Genomic DNA, 11,664 nt, shown 5'->3' with positions numbered 1-11,664 from the left:
GGTCCCATCATTAGAATTTCAATGGGGGCAGGTGCAGCAGGCAGCAGCATTGCATTCAAGTGAGTTAAGGCCTGATAGAACTTTTGTCCATTGTAGAAATTTCATAGTCCATAGTCCATGTTTGGGTCATTTGTTCACCAGTCACTGTCTAATTGTGTAAGTGTGACAAACAGAGCACACACTTTTTCTAAACAATGGGTAAGCTAACAAAAGTCCTGTATCATGTCCTTGGCAGTAAAAGCATACCTCAGCCCCTCCAAGAGCAGAAGGGGACTGAAGTAGTTCATATGTTCCATCTAGTGTGGTAGCCTATGTAGTTGATTCAGGGAGCATGAAGGGCACACTAGTGATGTCCACTGGCTGCTGGCAACAGCTAGCTTTTATTATTAGCAAGTGTCCCAGATCTTTTGACAATTCTTGACCACAGTGGGGGTGATCTATGATTGCCCCTGGTTCCTGCTCCAGGTTGTAATCCAGGTCATAAGGCCTTTGTAAACAGCCCAGATGTTGGTAAAGACAGCACATCTCCTAGTTCATGCACTATTATCATTCACACCATATAGTGTCAGTACTGGGTTGCACTGCTACAGCTGTCCATGTAGAAGCTGCTCACTAGCAGACCCATCAGTGTACCAAGCAGACTCAGGAATGATATCCATGCCTTCTATAGCAGGCATGTCAACAGCTACCTCAGGTGCAGCAGCTTTAGATGCTGAATCCCTTATATAGGACACTGGTCCAAGAATCTCATGCATTTTTGCACATAGAGGGCTGTTATTGAAAATGTTGCACTGTAGCAGGTAGGCTTTCCATTTGGTCAGTGTGCTCAGTTGGGTCCTGTCAGAGCATGGCTTAGAATCTGTGTCAGGTATCCACCACTGAATAGGGATGGCCATTTTCAAAATAACTGCACATCTTTGTGTCAGTCTCTTCACTTGCAATAAGGCATTAAATGCAGCACACAATTGATATTCCAGGGGGCTATATCTCAGTTCTTCCCCCTTTCCATAATTGTAACTAAAAGCCAAGGGGCATCATTTAGAATATTGCCTTTCCCACAGACCCCACCCAAAGCTAGTATCAGTGCTGGCTACATCCAATCCACAGGGCAGGTCTGGATCCATGCCCCCAGTGCTTGTGTCTGTGCTATTGCGCTTTTTGCCTTCTCAAATGCAGCCTATTGAGAGATATTCCATTCCCAGGAGGGCCTTTTTAAATTAAAATGTACAAGGGTTTTAACATTTGGGCTAAGTGAGGAACAAAAGGTTTCTAATACCCAACAACTCCAAGAAAACCATTTGACCCTTTGGAATTTTCAGCATGGGGAAACAACTACAGAAAATGGTTTACTTTTTGGTTTACCCAACCGTACAACACCCAAGAATTTGACAGAGCAGCCAGAGCCTTACAGTTTGTCACCATTGGCTATTTATCCCCAGCTTTCATGGTGAGATGACAATGAGCCTGAGGCTTCTTTTAATTATGAAAGAGAGTTATTGATTAACATTACATTATCAATGTAGTAAAATAGAGTTATACTTGTGGGAGCTTTTCACTTTGTCAAGTCCTTTGCCATGAAACCATGGCAGATTGCCAGGCTACATACAGAGTCTTGGGAAAACACAGTAGATGTACATTCCATTTTTGGTCTCTCCAGGAGAAGGCAAATGCAAGCTAGCTTGGTTTTTCTAGGGTGATACTAAAGAAAGAATTAGCAATGTTTAATACAAAATGATACTGACAAAATTAGGTGCTAATTTTTTGTAATAAACCAGCAATATTCAGGACTGCAGCATACAATGGTGGTGTTACCTTGCTTAACTCTCAATAATCAACTGGTGCTAACACTTGCAGAAAGTTATTAGGGCACCAGTAAAGGGTTAACTCTATGTGTATTCTCTGATCCTGCAGTCCCAGCTATTGTTTGCAACTGGGGATTTTGATGTCCCATATTCAGAAGAGGGAAAGGGGATTGCCACACCTGGTTTGGAAGAGTGGAAGGCTCTGGTGCTCAGGATCCAGGGCTCAGGCTCCAAAGAGTGTTTTTCTCTGACTTTTTTTTAACCTGAAAGTTTCTGTCTTTCTTGAGACAGTCCACTGTAGCTAGTCTTACTCCACACAACAATGGCTAGCCAATGGCAATGCAGTCAAGAAAATGGGTGACCCCTACCCATATTGAGAAAGCAAACCACCCCAGGAATCCCCCCACAGATTCTCCCATTCCAGGACTCATGCCTGTTATGGCCAGCAGAACTTTGGTCCTCCTGGGTGGCTCACCAATTTTTCCAACCTGGCTTAGACCTAAGACCATAGAACACACCAGGCATGAAAAGGTATATGGGTTTAATTGGGATTTGTTGACAGGAGATGGTCTCATGGTTGCAGCCAGCCATGGAAACTGAACTGTGGGTAAAAGAGGGGAGCTGAGATGTGACCCACCCCATTCAAGGTGAGTGTTAATCCATTTACTGGTGTCCTTTATCAGAGAATAAAGGACAGAAAAATCCCAGAGAGCTTAGGGGGAAAAGCCCACAGCAGAACCAAGAGAGGAGCCACTGAAGCCAGAAGCTTAAACCAATGAAACCTGGGAGAGAAGGACAAGCAGATGCCAGCCATTTTCCTTCCCATATGACAGAGATATCTCAGATGCCAGCAGGCTTTCTTTGAAGAAGGTGTTGTCCTGTTGTTGCCTTAGTTTCAACATTTTCACTGCCTTAGTATTATAAATTTGTAAACTAATAAATCCCCACTGCAAAAGCCAACCCATTTATGGTTTATTGCATTTTGGAAGCTTCAGAAAACTGAAACATGAATCAACTTATTCATTCATCAACTTGTAATTTATTAACCAAAATTTCTTATGGGTCACAAGAAATTTTTCTGGGGAAAGAGTGGTATATGATTCAATGCCATTTTATGGCAAGTTCAAGGACTTTGTGGTGGATCAAGAAAGGGATAGGAGATATGGCAGTAACACACAACCAAATTTATTGTGTGACAGTTGGACAGAGATGCATGAGAGAACCTCATCTCGGCAAAAGATTTTCAAGAGTTAGCAGTTTGAGGCCACCACCCAGAAAGGGTACAGTCCAAGGAAACACCCAGGTGAGAGGATAATTAGAAAGGGGCTTACATGTCTAAGTGACATCTCTCAGAAGCCAGGTTGGAAGTGTCAGTGTCACATAGTGCCAAATGGCAGCAAAAGCTTGGGACCTTTTATAGTTATAGGGTTTATCTCATCTATGGTTAGCAGATGGTTCCAGTTCTGTGGGGAATACAAAAAATTTAGATCTAAATGTCTTAAAATTTATATTTGGTCTATATTTAAACAACTGGATATATAATATTTTAGTTTGGTGTCAGCAGATCTTATGCTAATTGTCCTTTGCTATGAAGAAGTAAACAGCACACAAACCACAAGGACTATCTTTGGCCCACTTATACAACTATCCATGCCCTGTTTGCATGCCAAATTATGATTTAAGTTGTACTTATTTCATAATTCCTGAGTGTGTTACCTGTGATAAAGCATCCAATGACCCACAGTCTAGTACACAGACTAAGATTTCAAATCCTATTCACAGCCAGTCTTCCCATTTGGTGGGGGAAAACCAGGAGAATAGATAAAAAAGAGAATTTTTTATTTGTTCAGTCTGTTTAGTCAATAGTGTTATCACAGTTCCTTGTGGCATGTCCCTCCCTGTGTTATCAACCTATATGAAGTGAGATGTTTTAGTGAGTACACTGACCACTCCTTCAGTGTCCAATAAGTAATTCAGGGATATGCAGTCACTAACACCATGGTCTCCAAAAAACAATGGGATTCATCCAAGAAATCCAGTCATTGTGCTGTATGTTTTATTGGTGCAGATAACTCCTTGGACATGGATACCCATGTTTTAAATATTGTATGATGCTTTGCCCATATATTATTCCTGCTAAATCTCCAAATCTGTGATCCTAGGGTGGCTGGTATCAGGGGGAATATTATGACACTCATTTGGGCATTTGAGAATGGAGGCTATCTAGCATAGCATATGAGGACAATTGCTTGGGGGTTCTGAATCTGAGTAAATAACTGTTGCAATTTTGATCAAACCCAAGTATAGGCAATATTGTCCAGGGTATAAACTGGTGAATATTTGATAGTGGAAGCCACTTGATTCCCTTACAAGCCCAACTGGATCCTTCTGTTGTCTGTATTCTCTGTATACCTATAAATATCAGTGTGGATGATTTACTGCAATTCTTAGTGGTGTTAGGGGAGTATATAAAGTTAAAACCAAGCAAGGTTGCATGTCATCTATCTTGCAACTGACACTTGGGTCAAATGAATTGGTTTGGGGTATAGCCCACCAATTGCCTAAAAGCCTTAGTCTTGTTCATGAAGTTACTGCTGGCAGAGAAAGTCCATTTCATTAATGGGTAAAGGATAGTTTGGGAGGAACAACCAGGGGAGAAACATCTTTTAGCCCAAAAAGTGCCAATTTTAATAATTAATGGAGCAATTACCCTTTTCATTAATCCTCCCTCCAAACTCTTCACCTTCTCCAGGTGTCTTTTTATAACGTGATTCCTGAGATTTGGGAGAATGTGGGCACCCATGTCCAACAGAGGCAGCCAGTGTTGTTATTTTTCCAGTCCAAAACACTTATAAAGAGGTGAAAGGGGGATTATCTACAAGAAGGTCCCCACTCCCATTACCACCAGATCCCTATATGGGAAGGGGGATGACTGTCTCTGACATAGATTGGGGGCAGGCATAGTAGATGAGTCTGACTCTGAAGGACAAACACTGTCATGGATTATAATCTAACCATAATAAGTATTGGAATTGCTCCATGGATTTACCAAAGATCATCAAATTTAGTGTTTCCTTGTCTCTTCATGTCCATTCTAACCTCTCTTGATCATTTTGGTTTCACATTTAAGTGAGGACTTGTGTATGGTGCATTGTTTGGTCTAGTAGAGGGAAAGACTTGCTGTTGACAAAATTTTGGTGTGGGCGAGGTGGGGTGTTAATTGTGGAATTAACAGGCAACATTGGACTCATAGTTTTTGTTTCATGTTTTTTTTTTTTTTTTTTTAATCCAGGACATGTATGGTCTCTTTCATTACCTGTAAGGAGGGCTAATATGTGTGAGGTCTAATGTGGGGTGGCAGATTCCAAGCCACAAAAGTCCATCCAACAACAATGTCCTTTGTTAACCATACAAACATAAAAATGTTCTTTCATGAACTAGAGCAAATGTATGACACTATTACAAGGAGTTAATACAGGGGTGTATGGAAAAAGTATACCTATTGCAAACTAAGGACTATAGTTAACAGTAATATTTTAATACTCTTTAATAAACAGTAACAAATGTACCACACCAATGATATGGGTCAATAATAGGAGGAAAAGGGGCATGGGGGATTTGGGTTTTATTTTTAATTTTTATTTATTTTCTGAAGTAATTAAAATGTTCTAAAACTGATTATGAGGATGTATGCAAATCTATGTGATGATTCTGTGACCCAGTGATTGTATACTTCAGATAGATTGTATGGTGTGTGAATATATCTCAATAAAATTGCATTTTAAAATTCACCCAACAATGTATATGTGGGTGGGGTCCAAAGCCTCCTCTGTGTGTCACTCATATCTTCTGCAATATTAGTGGAGAATCCTTTAGAAGTAGCATATTTTTTCCATTCCATATCATGGCATCCAATTGTTTACTTTCAACCCCTATTATGTGGATCTTGCTCCCAAGCAGGTACATTTTATATCACCAAGCAGTCCCTGTAACTTTTAGTTCCTGCACTAGGTCCTTAAGGAGAGACTAAGCCTCAGAGCAAGATGTGTCTGCTTCTCTAGATGAATCTGCCCCTCCTTCTTGGGCCTCTACTTTTGCATTTTCTGTCTTTATTCATTGCAGATGTTTACCAGCAAAGTAGAGGGCAATTTATCCTCATCACTGTCATAGCAGTATTGTACTACCTTATCCTCTAGGGAGGCCAGGTCCACTTTCCTCCTCCCAGTGCCGTCTCCACTGATAGGTTAAGCTCCTACCTCCATTCCTTGGCATATGCTCTTGAGAGGCTGTCACAAAGTGCAAAAAGTGTCTCATGATTTGGAGCACTACTTCAGGGGACAGAAACTGCCTTTAGTGTCCCGAGAGGTAAAGGGATATAAACTTCCTTGTCTTTAAATAAAGCTTTTACTGGTTCAATGCAAAGGTTGATTCTCAATATCTCCAGGGAGAGACTAAAATGACAATATCCATCATATCTCCTCCAAGGCCCTCTCCTCCCTCTCCATGCCTTTTTTTTTGCTCTTCCATCATCTCCTCCTTCCTTCTCCTTTTGGTTCCCCAACACTCCCAACCTTATGCTGGATACATCATTGCTACCTTCTCTTTCCATCATTGTCTATCCTCAGTTTCCTTCTTCAGATTGCCCTTGATGTGCCTGGCTTGGCTCAGTTCCTCTTCCCTTCCTGATCTCTTTCCACTGGCCTGCCCCAACCCCACCCATACTTACCATATATGTGTGCACACACACACATACACATGTTTTATGTCTGCATACAGATAGATATAGATATAGATATAGATAGATATTTTATAGTATAGTATGTATGTTTAGCATAGTTATAATTCTTCCACATATTTTCTTAAGCTTGTTAGGTTTTAGACACATGTTCAGGTAAGCAAATACACACTTGTGTCATTATTATATTTTGTCCCATTATTTTAAATTACCATACAATATTCCATATAGAAAATAGTGTTAATTCATTCAAGTGTTCCCAGGTGATGGACCTGAAGAGTATTTCTTCTACTTTTGCTAATCAAGCCATTTTGCATTTAATAACTTTTAAGCTTATTTGTAAACATGCCCTAAGTTTTATTCAAAAGAAGTACATATATACATAATGAAATTGTTGGTTTTAAAGAATATAATCATAAAATATCTATATATGATTCAGTTAGATCTCTGAGATAAAAATGTTGGAGGCCAGGACCCTGACCCCTTGTCAAGGCCTCTAAACCTGAGTGTACAGCTAAGAACCTTAGTGGGATTCCAGATGAAGGTGAGGGCTCTCAGAGGGAATTTAGATCCTTCACCTCATTAAGGTTTTCTGGCCTCTAATTGTTTCTCTGACACAGATTAAGACTTGGGCACATATATTCTGTTGTTTAAAGTATGACTCTTTTTTACAAATGACTTAATATTCTTTTCTCAGGAAGTAATGGGAAGTGAGGTAAGAAAAGAAGAAGGTGAGCAGAGAAACAAACACCATCTCAATCCAGATGGAAGACATAAGCCCCTCTTTCTCTGACATTCTTTCTCTATCATCCATTCACGGAAAAGGAATTCTGGTCTCCTTAAACTAAGCTTTGTCTTTTTACATGTCTTCCTCCATTTTATCTAATTACTTTGCAAGTAGATTCCAGAAGTATCACAAGGAAATCCTGATATCCTTAATCTTTGTCCTTCTGAAGAACCTCCACCTTCATGGGATCTAATGAAAACCCATAAGGCCACCATTCTCCTATATCAAACTTGTCAACCCCACCCATTGGACAGCTGATGCTCCAACATGAAAGTCTCCAGAATATTCCCTTGGGATCTACACTCACTGCCACCTTGAAGCTCAAACTTATGGTTTCTACTGCCTAGAAGGTACTGCCTGCTTCATTACTCTCCCCAGCTCTTTACTAATATTTTCCAGCATTTTCCCAAAGCCAGATGTATGTTTGAAAACAGCATTGGTATTTGAATCATACAGAAATGAATTTTTTTTCAATTATGCAATCATTGCCAATTTACTAAATCTTTTCAAGCATCCCTTCCAGACATATAATAGGAGGATAATGCATATCTGAAAAGCTGTTGCAAGGTTTAAGTGACACGATGATATGAATGGCCTCACATGTATTAAGAGCTGTATCTAAACTGAAGGTCTTTGTCCTGGGGGCTTCTGGCCTCCTGCTCCAGTCTACATTCTCTCCAGTTATGTTGCTCAGCTGTTATCCTGGAACTGTCTCTTTTCCTCTCCCATTTGGTGGGAGTCCTGTTTCCTGGAAGTTCATTTACCTGAGAATTTTAAGGGCATTGCTCTACCACCTTGTGGTTTTAGTGTTGAGAGTGAGAAGTCTTGTCACCACTCTGATCATGGTCTTTGAATATAATCTCATCCTAGTTTTATCTTTTCCTAAATAAAATCCTGTGTTATGAAATTTCTCAACTATGTGTGATTACATTGGACTTCTTTGATACATTTTGTTAAGCACTCAGCCCTTTAAACCTGGAATCTTTTATAATTGATACCTGAGAGCTTTTCTGGAATTACTTGACAATAGCCTCTCATTTATTACTTTCTCTTTGTAGACAGAATTTGGTCAGTGATTTTTAAACTGATTAATAGTGAACTTTGAAATACTCTATCCTTAAATTTTTTTTTTATATTTTTATACTCCCCAGTTTATTTTGAAAACAACCTTCTCTGATATATATATCCAAATGAATTTGAAATTACAGTTATCTCAAAGTACACAAAAATTATCTATATTCTCCTATAAATGAGACACTGATAAAAGAACACTTAACATACTATTTAAGGACTTCAACATAACAGAATTCTCTTTTTCCAGCTTTTTAAACTATTTTTCCCATCTAACCCAATATGTAATATTTGACATTTGGGTTATATGTACATATAAACAGACACATTTGTAAAAGTGAGCATAAGATGACACAGCATACAGCGTCCTTTCTGGACATAAATTTTCAGAGGCAAGGTGGTCCAAATGGGAGCAAAAACTGACTTCCTCATGAAATAAACTAGATAAAAACTAAGAATAATGCTAAAGATTTATTCCATACCATAAATCATTTTTCTTTCCTATCCTCCTAACACACAAATGTGCACTCTGGGCATGTGTGAATCAAAATACTTCCAATCAAGATTAAGAAGCCCTATGACTAGGGATTTCTAATTCAGTAAGATGCCCTGGGGTGAAAAGAGAGGCAGTATAGGTGAAGAGAGGACATCTGCCCATCAAGTTATACATAGCTATTTAATAAAGACATAGATTATTTGAAAGTCTCAACTGACTTAGATATTGACTTGGGCCTGAAAGTGATGTTTTAATTACTTATTAAGCATATTAGAATGCTAGCCATCACTGGATTTAGTACCTTAAGGTTAAACACTGGAAAGAAATGATTGTTATAAAGCACACACAGAACATAGTATTTTGTGGTCCTACTATCTTGTTTGTTCCACTATTTTTGTAATTGGGGTAAGATAAGTGGTCCAACTTGTTTAAGAACATTTAATGTACCCCATAAACTGAATCAAAGATTTTTATTTATTCTTCTGCCAAACACAACATTGATTTCCATCTACAATTATTTTTTAAGATGAAAAACAATAAGTCAATTGAAAAAGAAGTTGTGGCCATGAGCCATGAAGCATTACACTTTGAACACACTGATTGACTGAAAAACCTAGAACATCACTGTTACAATGTGAATCATTGTTGGCCTTCAGCAATGAATGGATGCAGCTTTAATGTGACTTCTCCAAAAATGCTTTTCAGCACCTAACACACTGCTGATAAACAGTCTCAAAGTCAGAGTCATTTCCATAATAGGGACCCTCAATAATAAGTTGTTTTTGTGGATCATACCTCCCAGGTAGTTCAATTTTTGCTTTGTGGTTTTTAACTTCACTACCTTTTCTATTCAAATCTCTCAGATTGCTTTCATCCATACATAGTATATAATCAAATATGGCAAAGTCTTCTTTGGTAACCTGCCAGGCCATGTGATTCATAGGAATATCATGCTTCTTCATGCACTTTTGCCCTCAATAATCAGAAGTGTTTCCTATCTCATAAGTGGATGTTGCAGCACTGTCTATCCTCCAATTATCTGAAATATGTTGATCAGTTACAAGTTTTCTGATAACTGCTTCTGCAAGGGGTGATTGACAAATGATACCCAAACATACAAATAGCACCAACTTGGATGGCTATGCTGCCATCTTCTCAGAAGCAAAGACTGGCAGTGAGACAGAATTACCTGGCCAGAATCTGATATGAGCACAGTCTGTTATTTAATTTATAACCCAGTTTTAACATGTAGTCATGACTAAGAAGTGAGAAAGATTAACTTATAATAAACATCTGAGACTGGTATGGTGTCAGGCTTCAGTTTTTGTTACTCTTCCCAATTCCTGTCTGCCATGCATAAGACAATAAAAGAAGTAGTTTAGCAAAAGAAACCAGAAAATGAAAAGTAAAAGAAAAAAGAAATTGTCAAAACTTTAAGGTCATATTAGAAATAAATGAAAGAAATGATTTCCAAAGATGCTAGTAAAGAAGAAAAATTAAAAATGCAAAATAGGCTAAAGGAAATAACTTGAGAAAAAAGAATCTACAAAAAGAAAAAAAGAAATAATGAATAAAATCAAAACAATGAAATATTTTTAAATTATTATGTTTATTACCAGTTATCTATCATATCCCTGAGGTCCATTTCGATTTTTTCAATTTTTTTCCCCATTCTTTCTTTTATGCTTTCATTTTCAATTCTGTCATCTTCCAGGTCACTGATTCGTTGTTCAACTTCCTCTAGTCTTGTACTATGAGTGTCCAGAATCTTTTTAATTTGGTCAACAGTTTCTTTAATTTCCATAAGATCGCCTATTTTTTTATTTAGTCTTGCAATGTCTTCTTTATGCTCTTCTAGGGTCTTCTTGATATCCTTTGTATCCTGTACTATGGTCTCATTGTTCATCTTTAGTTCTTTGAGTAGCTGCTGTAGGTGCTGTGTCTCTTCTGATCTTTTGATTTAGGTGCTTGGGCTTGGGTTATCCATATCGTCTGGTTTTTTCATATGCTTTATAATTTTCTGTTGTTTTTGGCCTCTTGGCATTTGCCGAACTTGATAGTGTTCTTTTAGGATGTGTAGACCAATTGAAGTCCTTATCTCTAATTTATCAGATCTACAGCTTTGTGGAGTACACTTTCTCTAACTAACCAGCAGGTGGCGTCCACGAGCCACCTGTTCTCCACAAGCCAGTTCTGCCCTGCTGTGCCTTTGTGGGGAGTGGGGGAGTGAGTCTTGTGGGGTCCAATTGGTGTACCAAGCTTGCATGTGTAGTTGGTGTTGCCCGCCCTATATATGGGGCGTGTTTCTGGGCAGTCAGGGAGGGCGGGTGGCTCTAACAATCAAATCTCCCTGGTGATCCTGGAGTTTTAAAGCTGCTGCAATAGTCTAATCCTTCAGTTCAGTCCTGCCACAGTTTGTCTCTGCCACTGACCCACAAGTCCTTGGTATTGGTGTATGGCTCCTGAGACTTGCAAGTGGGTCCCTCTTCCAGGCCGTGCACCCCCTGGTCCTCTGTTGAGGGATGACTGTGCTATGTCACAGGTGAGTGCCATCCCCCCAGGGCGGTTCTGGGCTGGTGGGCTGTGTAGGGAGGCTCCCAGTCTGCTGAACTGATGGCTGAATGGGGCTTTGTTAATTCACACTGCTCCACCTTCCCAGCTCTGGGACAATCAGCTGAGGTTGCAGGGAAGGCTAATGTCCACGCCTAGTTTTGTGGAGTGTGCCTGTTATTTGAAGCACTTCCGTTACACTGGGTTGTGTGGGGCAGGTCTG

At 39.3% G+C, this 11,664-nt stretch overlaps 1 pseudogene; it reads right to left on the bottom strand.

Annotated features, from left to right (window-relative positions):
• Window positions 1-9,565: 9,565 nt before the first annotated feature.
• LOC119516901 lies at window positions 9,566-10,042 on the bottom strand (annotated as a pseudogene).
• Window positions 10,043-11,664: the final 1,622 nt, after the last annotated feature.

The sequence above is a fragment of the Choloepus didactylus genome, chromosome 20, assembly GCF_015220235.1.
Source record: "Choloepus didactylus isolate mChoDid1 chromosome 20, mChoDid1.pri, whole genome shotgun sequence".
Taxonomy (NCBI): Eukaryota; Metazoa; Chordata; class Mammalia; order Pilosa; family Megalonychidae; genus Choloepus; species Choloepus didactylus.
The sequence above is the reverse complement of the archived record's forward strand: the minus strand, read 5'-3'. Positions and strand labels throughout refer to the sequence as shown.